Source organism: Oryctolagus cuniculus, chromosome 13 (genome assembly GCF_964237555.1).
Source record: "Oryctolagus cuniculus chromosome 13, mOryCun1.1, whole genome shotgun sequence".
NCBI lineage: Eukaryota > Metazoa > Chordata > Mammalia > Lagomorpha > Leporidae > Oryctolagus > Oryctolagus cuniculus.
In genome coordinates, this window is record NC_091444.1 from 27,159,797 (window position 1) to 27,173,526 (window position 13,730).

The following is a 13,730-nucleotide window of genomic DNA, read 5'->3' on the forward strand; positions in this document are numbered from 1 at the left end:
GAGGGAAAATGAAAAAAAAAAAAAAAAGGCTGATGAAGAAAAAGAGGAGGGGACAGTGAAAGAAGAGGTTCCTAGTGGAATGCCGACGAGGGACTCCAAGTCATAGAAGGTTCTGGAATGCAGACAGGGACGTTCAAGTGACTGGTTCTCTACCCTGATTCTCTCCCTCTCCCTCTCTCCCTTCTACTCATACCTCCCTTTCCTATCTCCCCAGGTTTCGTAGGGCCTGAGGCTGATACCACTTGGAGCATCTTTTTTAAGAAAAGTCATTCAAAAGTAGATATTAAAGTTAAGATTTAATTAGGATGAGAAAAACAGATCTTAACAAAATACTACAAAATCACAGAAATCCAGAAAGAAACATACTTACTTCTTTCATTAATGGCTGTCAAACTTCACAGATTTTTTTTAACATTTTTTGGCTGCATAGTCTTTGATCACTTCTGCATACAACAATGCTTTTGAAAGTTATTTTTTAAAGATTTTTTTTTCATTTATTTATTTGAAGGCAGAGTAACAGAGACAGAGGGAGAGAGGGAGCTTCCTCTTGCTGGTTCACTCCCCAAATGCCTGCAACAGCCAGGGCCACAGGACAAGCCAAGTCAGGAACCAGAACTCCATCTGGCTCTCCCATGTGGTGGCAAGATTGGGCCATGATCTGCTACCTCCAAAGCACATTAGCAGGAAGCTTGATCAGAAGCAGGGGTGCTGGGACTCGAACCGGTGCTCTGATATGGGATGCTGGCATCCCAAGTGCTGGCTTCACCTGCTGCATCACAATGCTCAACCTTGAAAGCCAAACTGGGTTCGCAGTGTGGTCAAGTGTGCACAGGGTGGGTGAGAACTTGCCTTTCGATTAGGCTGCCCTGAGAATGGAATCCTCCGTTTTCACACAGCCCAGTGACTAGATGATTGACATCCTCTAGCTGATGCACACATTTCATACCACCACTGTGCACTTCCTTCTGCTGGCACTGCAGGATGCGAATATCCCAGTACCCTCTGGCCCTGCACCTTCTCGGGCCCTGCCCTGGCCTGGTGGGCATGAGAAATGTCCTGGAAGCCATGCTTACACCAGTGCCCCAGCAAGAACAACTCTGCTTCTATGCACAACCCAAACTCAGTGAATACCAACTCAGCTCCCCTTAGTCTGCTCTCAAAATCACCGCTGCTGACCCCAGTGCCCATTGGAGATATTGGGGGGGAGGGAACCAGAGTGGACAGACAGCAGTCTTAGCCAATGTCAGTTAAGATACTGGTCTTTTGCTGAACTTACATGGGACTGTGTGGATGCAGCACTGTGACCCCTCCCAGGGCTTGGGAGGAGTTTGGGCGGTGGATGGGCTGAAGCCTCCCTCTCCCAGCCTCACAGTAAATCCATCACAGCTTCTTTCTTCAGAGCATCTCCAGGATCCACCGCCATCCTCTTTGATCTGCAGCGCAGCCACAGCCCCATGGCAGACCTGCCCTCAGAGACTCCTTCCCAGGCGGAATGCAAAGTTGTCACGTGACTCCTTGGCCACCAGGAGACAGCACAACAACTCCACCTGGCCTCCAAGGCTCCCCCTGCTTCCCTGGCCCTCTCTCCCCATCCCCTGCTGGCCTGAGTCCATGGACTCATGAATTAGGACAGCTGGAGCTGCCCCAGACATCCTAAACTGTCTCCATTCTCTGCACCTTTTGTCTTGGCCCTTCCCACCCCCAACTTGGCCTGCTTACTGCACATCCACTCCTCTTTCAAGAGGTCACTTAAGCATCTCTTGCTCTAGAAAGACTTTCCTTACCATCAGGGAGAGCTATGTACACATTTCTTTTTCTCTACTACTTTGAGTTATAAGAACTATACAAATACATTCCCTTCGTAAAAAGGGACCTTCAGTGACTACAGGTAAATTGAGAGCGATCATCCTTCCCAATTCCAATAGTGTGGTGTGTATCCTCCCAGACTGTCTATCTATTGGTGCCTCACTCCTCATTTTCACACCTGTCTCCTCCTGGATTATAATCCCACAAGGACAAAGACAACATCTTCACCATTGTGGTTCCACTCCACACTTGGCACCAGCTGTCAGGAGAACCAGCCTTAGAAACCAAGTCATGGGGCTGCCGCCTGCAGTGTTGGCATCCCATATGGGAGCTGGTTTGAGTCCCGGCTGCTCTTCTCCCAGTCAAGCTCTCTGCTGTGGCCTGGGAAAGTAGTAGAAGATGACCCAAGTCCTTGGGCCCCTGCACCCATGTGGGAGACCCAGAAGAAGCTCCTGGCTCCTGGCTTTGGATAGATGCAGCTCTGGCCATTGTGGCCATCTGGGGAGTGAACCAGCAGATGGAAGACCTCTCTCTCTTTCTGCCCCTCCTTCTCCCTCTGTGTAACTCTGACTTTCAAGTAAATAAATAAATCTTTTAAAAAAAAATGAAACCAAGTCATTGCAATGTCCAGAATTGAAGGAAATCACTCAGGCTGCCCAGAGAAGAGGCAGAGTTGGGATTCAAACTCAGGCAGAGCATGCACTTAATAAAGGTTTGACTGCTAATTAATAAATAGCCATGTAGTAGCCAGTAAATATTTGGACTAAACAGAAGAGTGGTCCAGCACATACTATCACAGTATATGTAAGAATGTTTAGTGACTTCCACAAACACCATGGTACCATACTTCACATAAAAATGAAGATATCATTTTTCTTATTTCCTAGAGATAGGCATCTAACAAAATGATGTCATATCTTGTTGGGCAACACTAGTTTATAGTGCAGCCATAAAATATGGCATGTCATGGGAATCATAGTAGTCTAGTATATAAAAAGATTGCTCGTTATCCTTTTTAGAAAAGTAAATAAGACATTTGTCATTTATGACTTATTTTAATAAACAATTTCACTCATTTCCTGTAGAGCCTATGAGTGTCTACACTAACTTGGAATTTCTTGTGCATATCAGAGAGCCGAGTCCCTAACACTGGTCATGCAGCTGCCAAATAAGTAAACTATGAACAACTTCCACTGGCCACACCGCAGATTTCATTAGAAGGACATCTTGGTATTCCTCTGCTCAAATTAATGCCTGGAGATGTTTCAGGAACAGGAAATCTCTTTTCTCTATTAACAATAACCTCTGCTCTTTGCCTGTTTAGGGTAGAAAGAGCCTTAGGGAGCTCAGGTAGTTGCATCCTGCCACACATGGAGACTTGAACTGAGTTCCTGGCTCTCAGCTTTAGCCTGGCCCAGCCCTAGCCTTAACCAAGACACCCACATTTCCTTTCCTCCACCTCCTTGCTCGTCCCTGTTTCACCACCTTCTCCACTCCACTCTCCTAAATTCTGGGTTTTTTTTTTTAAAGATTAAACTTTCTAGGCCGGCGCCACGGCTCAACAGGCTAATCCTCCGCCTTGCGACGCCATCACACCAGGTTCTAGTCCCGGTCGGGGCACCGGATTCTGTCCCAGTTGCCCCTCTTCCAGGCCAGCTCTCAGCTGTGGCCCGGGAGTGCAGTGGAGGATGGCCCAAGTGCTTGGGCCCTGTACCCCATGGGAGACCAGGAAAAGCACCTGGCTCCTGGCTCCTGCCATCGGATCAGCACGGTGTGCCGGCCGCAGCGCGCCGGCCGCGGCGGCCATTGGAGGGTGAACCAACGGCAAAGGAAGACCTTTCTCTCTGTCTCTCTCTCTCACTGTCCACTCTGCCTGTAAAAAAAAAAAAAAAAAAAAAAAAAAAAAAAAAAAAAAAAAGATTAAACTTTCTAATTTAGAGATGTTTGTAGAACCTCTTAAAGTGAGATCCAACATATCTATACCTCATCCAGTCCCCCAGTGGTAAAAATCTTGCTAAATTATACTATAGCTATATGGTATAAATCACAACTAGGAAGGATATTGACAACGAGAAAGTCAAGATACAGGACATTTCCATCACAAGGTCTCTCACATGGCACTTTTGGAGTCACGACCATCTCTCTCTCTCTCTCTCTCTTTAAGATTTATTCATTTACTTGAAAGTTAGAGTAACACAGAGAGGGAAAGAGAAGCAGAGAGAGAGAGGTCTTCCATCCCCTGGTTCACTCCCCAACTGGCTGCAATGTCTGGAGCTGTGCAGATCCGAAGCCAGGAGCCAGGAGTCTTCCTCCAGGTCTTTCCACACAGGTGCAGAGACCCAAGGACTTGGGCCATCTTCTGCTGCTTTCCCAGGACATAGCAGAGAGCTGGATTGGAAATGGAGCAGCTGGGGCTTGAACTGGCGTCCATATGGGATGCTGGCACTGCAGGTTGCAGCTTACCTGCTACACCACAGTGCCAGTCCCAGTATGTAACCTTTTGAGATTAGCGCTTTTTAGTCAGCATAATTCCCTGGAGATCCAGGTGTTGTCTGTGTTAATGATTCATTCTTTTCATCGCTGAGTATAGGTGTGTCCCAGAGATGGCACAAATCAGTTCCAAACCATCGAAATAAAACTAGTATCACAATAAAGTGAGTCACATGATTCTTTTTGTTTCCACATGCATATAAAGATTATATAGACACTATTCTGTAGTTTGTCATCTTGCAATAGCATTATGTATAAAAATTAAATGCCATAATTAAAAAATACTTTATTGGTAAAACTGCTAACAGTCATTTGAGCCTTCAGGGAGCTGTAATCCAGGTCTCGCCTGGACATCGATGGCTGCTGACTGATCTGGGTGGCGACAGCTGATGGCTGAGTTGACTGTGAGGATTTCTTAACCTAAGACAATAATGTTTACCACATCTGCCAACTATTCCTTCCACAAAAGATTTCTCTGGAGAACGCAGTGCTGTTTAACATTTTAGCCGCAGTGGAAATTCTTCCGAAATGAGAGTCCTGCTGCTGCTTTATCGCCTCTCCTCAGTCCTTCGCCATCATTTCAGCAATGTTCAGAGCGTCTTCAGCAGGAATCGATTCCAGCTCAACAAACCGCTTTCTTTGCTCATCTATGAGAAGCAACTTCTCATCCTTAGGGTTTTCTCAGGAGATTGCAACAATTCAGTCACGTCTTCTGGCTCCACTTCTCTTTTAAGGCAGAGAGAGAGAGCGAGAGAGAGAGCGAGCAAGCAAGCAAACACTCATCCACTGGCTCTTTCTCTAATGCCCACAATGGCTGGGCTGGGTTTGCTCTGCTCTCTCTGAAACTGTCTTCATCTCCACAGTGAACCTGTTCCACTTTCTTGTCACGTGTGCATCTACAGGAACAGCGCTGTCAGGAACTCTTCCTCTGCATTCACGGCTTAATCGCGCGGCACAAGGGGCCTAGCTTTCGGCTTGTCTGTTTTCAGCAGGTCTTCCTCAGCAAGCATGATCGTTTCTCGCCTTTTAATTTAAAGTGAAAGACATGGGACTCTTCCTTTCACTCGAACATTTGGAGACCACCGTGGGGTTATTAATGGGCCTGATTTCAACATTGTTGTGTCTCAGGGACTAGGGAGGCCAGAGGAGAGGAACAGATGGCAGGGAACTGCTGATAGGTGCAGCGGTCGGAACACATCCATTTAGAGACTAAGTTCTCTGCTCTATATAAGTGTGCTTTATGGGGCTCCAAGCAATTATAATAGTAACATCAAAGATCACTGATGACAGATCACCATGCAGACGTACTAATATAAAAAAAAGTCCAAAGTATTATGAGAATTACCAAAACGTGACATGGAGACATGAAGTGAGCATACACTGTTGGAAAAATGGTGCCAACAGACTTGCTGGCTGCAGGGTTGTCACACATCACACACCTTTAATTGGCTTAAAGAAAATCACACAAGATCCGTGAAGTACAGTAAAGCAAACTACAATAAGACAAAGCACACATGTAGCATTCCAGGTATGGATGGTCACACTTTCTTTTTAATCATTGTTAAGAACATCTGGTTTGTTTTTCAGTTCTTGGCTACCGTGAAACTGGTAGGAACATCTGCTCACAGGATCTTGCATAAACAGGCCTTCATTTGTCTGGGTGAATGCTCAGGAGTACAAATGCTGGGTCATGTGGTAAATACTTCTTTAAGAAGCTGCCAGTGTGTTTTCCAGAGTGGCTGTACATTTTCAATTCCCACAGGCAATAAATTACTGATGACCTCATTTCTCTGCACTCTCTCCAGCAGCTGGTGTTGCCACTATTTATTATTCATTTATTTATTTGAAAGGTAATTATGAAGAAAGAGGGTTTACTTCCCAAATGGTTGCAACAGCTGGGGCTGGGCCAGGCCAAAGCCAGGAGCCAGGAGCTTCATCCAGGTCTCCCATGAGTGTACAGGGGCCCAAGCACTTGGGCCATCTTCCACTGCTTTTCTAGGTGCGTTAGCAGGGAGTAGAATCAGAAGTGGAGCAGTTGGGCCTCAAACCAGCACCCATAGGAGATGCCAGCATTGAAGATGATGGCTTAACTCAGTATACCACTACATAGGCCCAGCTACTATTTTTTTTTAAGATTTATTTATTTATTTATTTATTTAAAACACAGAGTGAGAGAGAGAGAGAGAAAGAGAGATCTGCTGGTTCACTCCCCAAATGGCCACAATGACCAGGGCTAGGCTAGGCCAAAACTGGGAGCCAGGAAGTCCATCCTTGTCTCCCACGTGAGCAGCAGAAGTCCAAGCACTTGGGCCATCTTCCACTGCCTCCCTAGATGCATTAGCAGGAAGACAGATGAGAAGTTGAGCAATCAGGACTCGAACCATGCTCTGATATGGAATGCCAGTGTTGCAAGTGGCAGCTTAACCCCTTGTACCACAACATCACTGTTTGTCATTTTGGCCATTCTTGTAAGTGGGTAGTGACAGCTCATAACTGTTTTAATTTGCATTCCTCTAACGGTTCATGATATTGAACATCTTCGCATGTGTTTATCTGCCATCTGTATAGCTTTTCCATGAAATGTCTCTTTAGGCCTTTTGTGCATTTTATACTTCCCTGGTTTTTTTTTCCTGTATTGCTGTTGAGTTTGCAGAGTTTTTCAATATATTCTAGATATTAGTCCTTGGTCAGATATATGGTTTGCAAATAGTTCTTCCCACTCTGTAGCTTGTCTTTGCATTCTTTTTGATGACATCTAATTCATCCATTTTTTAATGGATTATGCTTTTGGTATCAAGTCTAAGAATATTTTACCTAGTCCTAGATCATGAATATATACATTTTCTGTTTCATAGCTTTTTTTAAAGAAGAAACCCTGCCATTTTCTTTTCTTTTTGATATTTATTTATTTATTATTTGAAAGGCGGAGTTACAGAGAGGCAGATCACCGAGAGGGAGGGAGGGAGGGGGAGACAGAGAGAAAGAGAGAGAAAGAGAGAGAGAGGTTTTCCATTCTCTGCTTCACTCCCCAAATGGCCACAATAGCTGGAGCTTGACCGATCTGAAGCCAGGAGCCAGGAGTTTCCTACGGGTCTCCCACACGGGTGCAGGGGCCCAAGGACTTGGGCCATCTTCTACTGCTTTTCCAGGCCATAGCAGAGAGCTGGACTGGAAGTGGAGCAGCCGGGACTCGAACCGGTGCTCACATAGGTTGCCGGCGCCCAGGCTACCTGCTACGCCACAGTGCTGGTCCCTGATGTTCTTTCCTTTCACCTATACATGTCCAATTGCTCCAGCACCACTGGTTGAAAAGGTTCTCTTTCTCCCGTTGAATTGCTTTGGCATCACTTTAGAAAATCAGCTGGGCATACACGGGGTCTTCAAGAAGTTTGTGGAAAATGTGCATTATCTTTTCATTCCCTTTCCTACAAACATCTTGAAGCCCTTCCTATCTGTATGAGCCCATTTCCGGGTTCTCTATTCTATCCCATTGATCTATGTGTCTATCTGTGCCCATAACACCCGGTCTTGCTTACTGTAGCTCTGTAATAATGACATTGGACAGATTGATTTTTCTTCCACTTTCTTGTTTCCCAAGATTGTTTTAGCTATTCTGGTTCCTTTGCCTTTCCATAGCAACTTTAGTATAATATTGCATGAATGTACAGAAAACTTCCTGAGCTTTTGACACAAATTGCATTAAACATGTTGACCAAGTTGAGTCTTTCAGTCCACAAACATGCTATAAGGCACTTCAAACAGTTCATGAAAAATGGAATTAAAACATGTTTATTTTGGTGCAAAAACTGCTTGAAATTCATGCAGAGTTTTTCACAATATGTATTTTCTATGAACTTTAAAAAATAGCTTTGTATGTCTCTCCACTGATTTACATCTTTGATTTCCTTCATTAGTGTTTTGTAGCTTTCAACATGATTCCTCTATATATTTTATTTATGCCTAATACTTTTGAAATTACAAATAGTATTGTAATTTCAGCATCCATGTGTTCATCACTGGTATATAGAGATACAATTGATTTTGATAGGTTTATGTTGTATCCTGTGAACCTGACGAACTCATTTAGTCTAAGCAGTTTTGTAGATTCCCTGGGATTTTCTATGCAGACAATTGTGCCTTCTAATAAGGCGGTTTCATTTCTTCCTTTCTAATCTGCATGCTTTGCTTTTCCTTGCTTATTACATTGACTAGAATTTCCAGCACTGTGTTGAATAAAACCTGTGGAAACACATTCTTACCTTGTTCCAATCTTAAAGGAGAAAGCATTTAGAATTCTACCACTAAAGTGGAATGTTAGCTTGAGAGTTTTTTTGTTGATAGTGTTTATCTAATTAAGGAAGATCCCCTCTGTTCCTACTTTTCTAGGAATTTTAATCATAAATCTTGAAATTTTTGAGTGATTTAAAAAAACATTTATTTAATTATTTTAAAATTAAAGTCAGGGTTCCAGAGAGAGAGGGAGAGGCAGAGAGATCTTTTTCCTACTGGTTCACTCCCCAGATGACCACATGGCCAGCGTCGGGCCAAGTTGAAGCCAGGAGCTACAAGCTTCATCGGGGCCTCCCATATAGGTGGCAGAGACTCAAACATGTGGGCCATCTTCTACTGCTTTTCCCAGGCCATTAGCAGTGAGCTGCATTGCAAGTGGAAGAGCTGGGACATGAACCAGTGCCCACATGGGATGCAGGCATCACAGGCAGCAGCTTAACCCACTAGGCAATAATGCCAGCCCCTCAAATGCTGGCTTTTCTTTTTTTGCATAAATTGATATGATTATGTGACTTTTCCTCTTTAGTCTGTTAATATGGTGGGTTATGTTGATTGATTTTGAATACTAAACCAATTTTGCATTCCTGAAATTAACTCTGCTTGATCATTAATTCTTGGTCAGTAATTCGACTCATCTATCATTGGATTCTCTTTCCTAATATTTTTTTTTATTTTTATTTATTTATTTATTTATTTTTTGACAGGCAGAGTGGACAGTGAGAGAGAGAGAGACAGAGAGAAAGGTCTTCCTTTGCCGTTGGCTCACCCTCCAATGGCCGCCACGGCCGGCGCGCTGCGGCCGGCGCACCGCGCTGATTCGATGGCAGGAGCCAGGAGCCAGGTGCTTTTCCTGGTCTCCCATGGGGTGCAGGGCCCAAGCACCTGGGCCATCCTCCACTGCACTCCCTGGCCACAGCAGAGGGCTGGCCTGGAAGAGGGGCAACCGGGACAGAATCCGGCGCCCCGACCGGGACTAGAACCCGGTGTGCCGGTCTTTCCTAATATTTTTAAAAGCTTTTTTTGTCTACATTCATGAAGGATATTGGCCTGTGTTTTTCTTTTCTGTACTGACTTTGTCTAGTTTTTGGTATTAGAGTACTGTTAGTTTCATAAAATGATTGGAAATGGCTTCTTCTGTTTTCTGGAAGGGATTCTGAAGAGTTGGTGTTAATTCTTCTTTAAACATTTGATAGAATTCTCCAGTGAAACCATCTGGGCCTAGAGGTTTCTTTATGGGAGTTTGGAAATTATGAAGTCAATTCTTGTAGCAGTTATAGGGTTATTAAAATTATTTCAGGGGCTGGTGCTGTGGCGTAACGGGTAAAGCAGCTGCCTGCAGTGCCGGCATCCCATATGGGCACCGGTTCTGGTCCCAGCTGCTCCACTTCCAATCCAGCTCTCTGCTATGGCCTGGGAAAGCGTACAAGATGGCCCAAACACTTGGGCCCCTGCACCCACGTGGGAGACCTAGAAAAAACTCCTGGCTCCTGGCTTCAAATCAGCGTAGGTGTGGCTGTTGTGGCCATCTGGGGAGTTAACCAACGGATGGAAGACCTCTCTCTCTCTCTCTCTCTCTCTCTCTCTCTCCTGCCTCTGCCTCTCTGTAACTCTGCTTTCAAATAAATAAATAAATCTTTAAAAAATAAAATAATTCATATTGAGTGAATTATAATGGTTTGTGTTTTTCAATGAATTAGTTCATTTTATCTAAATTATCAAATCTGTGTTTGCATAATTTTTATTTTTTTTATTTTTATTTTTTGACAGGCAGAGTGAACAGTGAGAGAGAGAGACAGAGAGAAAGGTCTTCCTTTTGCCATTGGTTCACCCTCCAATGGCCGCCGCGGCCAGCGTGCTGCAGCCAGCGCACCATGCTGATCCGATGGCAGGAGCCAGGTACTTATCCTGGTCTCCCATGCGGGTGCAGGGCCCAAGCACTTGGGCCATCCTCCACTGTACTCCCTGGCCACAGCAGAGAGCTGGCCTGGAAGAGGGGCAACCAGGACAGAATCCGGCACCCCGACCGGGATTAGAACCTGGTGTGCCGGCGCCGCAAGGCGGAGGATTAGCCTAGTGAGCCGCAGCGCCGGCCATTGCATAATTGTAGTGTTCCTTTTTAAAAAATTTTTTAATATCTGGATGTTTTCTAACAACATTCCTGTTTCATTCCTGGTATTAGTGATCTGTAGTTGCCCTCCTGTTTTCTTTGTTGTCAATTTTAGTGAACTTTTCAAAGAATCAGCTAATTCTCTATTGCTCTGTTTTCAGTTTCTTTCATTTCTGCTCTATTATTTCCTTCTTTCTGCTTGCTTTAGGTATATTTTTCTGAGTTCTGGAAGTGAAAGCTTTGAGATTTTGGTGCTATAAATTTCCCTCTTAGTACTGCTTTAACTGTGTCACAAACATTTTGATATATAGTGCTTCTATCTCAAGATATTTTATAATTATTACTTATTTGAAAAAGCAGAGATACAGACAGACGACAGAAGACATCTTCTATCCACTGGTTCACTCCCCCTAATGCCCACAACAACCAGGATTGGGCCAGGAATTCAATGCAGGTCTCCCATGTCAGTGGCAGGGACCCAAGTGTGCGAGCCATCACCTGCTGCCTCCCAGTGCGCCCATAAACAGGAAGCTGGGATTGGGAGCAGAGTCCCTACTTCTGTTTTTCTTTCTATGTTTGTTCTTGTTTTCACATTTGTAGTGACCTCTGCTGATACTTCTCAAGGGGGAAGTTAGGAATATGCCTCTGGGGGCTTCTCCCTGTGTATGGCTGCCTGGCACAATGCCATAGGCAATTAGACACATACTTAAGTAACAGCGTGCAGCTATGCCCTATTTGCTGAGAAATACAATCCTGAACTTTGGCCTGAAATGTAAGGCCTTTATGGTGTTCTTTGACTTACTTAATCCAGGCAGGTCAATACCTGGCTACTCCCCAGCTAAGCTGGTCTCTCTCCGCAGTGTTTTGGCTATGCCATCCCTCTGCCTAGAATGCCCTCTGTCAACCATAATCCTACTTATGCTTTAAATATGCCTCAAACGCAAACGCTCCCTCCCTAGAGACTGTCTTGATCATTCCAGCTAGAAGAGATTGTCCTCTTCCTCCGGGCTCCTGGAACATCCGTCCAGGAAGACTGCTTGGCTGGTGTCATTGCACACACGTGGGAAATTTCTAGGGGCCTCACTGAGAGAGATTCAGACCAGGGCTGTCTTGTCACTTTACATCTATTTTTTTGCTTGTAGGCAAAGTGTCTCTTCTTTATTAATATGCTAGCTCACATAGCAAACATTGTTAAAATTCCATTTCTAATGACCAAATCCTCCAAAAGTGCTTTATTCGGAAAATTACCAATTTGTTGAGCAGAAATATCACCAATATAATAGATTGGAAGAGTGAATTACAATCTTTGGAATACTGATAAATGCATGCTGTGATTTCCATAAACACGTACGTACACACGAATACATTAGTTGGATATGGGAGATGGGGTTTCTTCTTAATAGCAAGATAACTAAAGTGCATTTTAGAAATCTGACTTATGAGTGGAAACAGGCAACATTCCACTGAGTTCTGAATTTTTTTATCTTTAGGCTAGGTACTAGATCATATATGTGCAAATAATTACCATTGATGGTTTCAGTGGATAAAACAAAAGGAGTTAAAGAGTATGTATGGACAGCACTCTTATGTCATCTTTTTTTTTTAAAAAATTATTATTTATTTGAGAGGCAGAGTTACAGATAGAGAGAGAGACAGAGGTCTCCCATCCACTGCTTCACCCCCCAAATGGCTGCAACAGCCAGAGCTGGGCTGATCTGAAGCCAGGAGTCAATAGCTTCTTCTGGGTCTCCCAAAAGGGTGCAGGGGCCCAAACACTTGGGCCATCTTCCGTTGCTTTCCAAGGCCATCAGCAGGGAGCTGGACTAGAAGAGGATCAGCCAGGACATGAACTGGATTCCATAAGGGATGCCAGTATTGCAGGCAGAGGCTTAGCACACTATGTCACAGTACTGTCTCCTTTATATATATATATATATATATATATATATATATGTGAATGTTTATATCTCATATGGGTGAAATTTTACATAGGAGGCAATTCTAGATTTTATTGAAAACTAAACTGTAGGTACTGGCACTGTGGTGTAGTGGGTAAAGCCACTGCCTGAAGTGCCGGCATCCCATATGGGCGCTGGTTCAAGTCCTGGATGATCCATTTCCAAACCAGCTCTCTCCTATGACCTGGAAGAGCAGTAGAAGATGGCCCAAGTCCTTATGCCCCTGCACCCACGTGGGAGACCCGGAAGAAGCTCCTGGCTTCGGATCGGCACAGCTCCGGCCATTGAGGCCAATTAGGAAGTGAACCAGTAGATGGAAGAATCCGCCCCCCACCCCACCTCTCTTTCTCTGTGTAACTCTGAGTTTCGAATAAATAAATAAAACTTTTTTTAAAAAACTACACTATAAAGTTTTAAGTCACAGAAGAGATTTTTAAAAATAAAGATTTTTATAAAAATGAGACATTATTATAGGATATTATAAAATACAAAAAGCAGTATCGATTATTGATAATGAATAAGTTATATATTCAATCAATACTTAAGCTAATTATTGTTACCACTCATAAACCCTTTACCCAGAGGCAACTGCTGACAATGCAGAAATATCTTGGAGAGACTGTTCTAGATCTTTTTGATTTGTGTCTATCAAGATTATACCTGATAGTTTTGGGGTTTTCTCTCAGCAGAGTTTGCACTGCCTTCATTGTTAAGGACTTAATAACGCTGAGGTTTGGCAGTTCTTCATGTTTATTTTTGGTTCTATTTGCTGTTCTTCAAACCCATTTCCTCTTGGTCTTTCCCCAGCAGGGGCTCAGAAGCGTTGGCCTCTTGCCTCTGCCTAAGAATCTTCCAGAGCCCTCAGCCGCTGCACCTGAACTCGCTCTCCTCAGGGGTGAATTCATCTGGTGTTTTCCTGCTGGGCACCTGAGGCCTCTCTGACCACTGACACCAGCTCACTTGGTCACTCGACAGTAACCTCCCTGAAAGCAGGGAGCGGGGTCGGATGACTCAGGGGCCTTCCTTTCAGCGTTTTCAGTTTTCTGACTCTCTGCACCGGCTCTGGGGCCGTGTCAGGA

The 13,730-nt window shown here is 44.3% G+C and overlaps 1 protein-coding gene across 1 annotated transcript in view; it reads right to left on the reverse strand.

The window, feature by feature from the left end:
* The window catches only part of NSL1 (NSL1 component of MIS12 kinetochore complex), a 62,926-nt gene that overhangs the window by 1,110 nt on the left and 48,086 nt on the right, over positions 1–13,730 (reverse strand). The window lies entirely within an intron of this gene.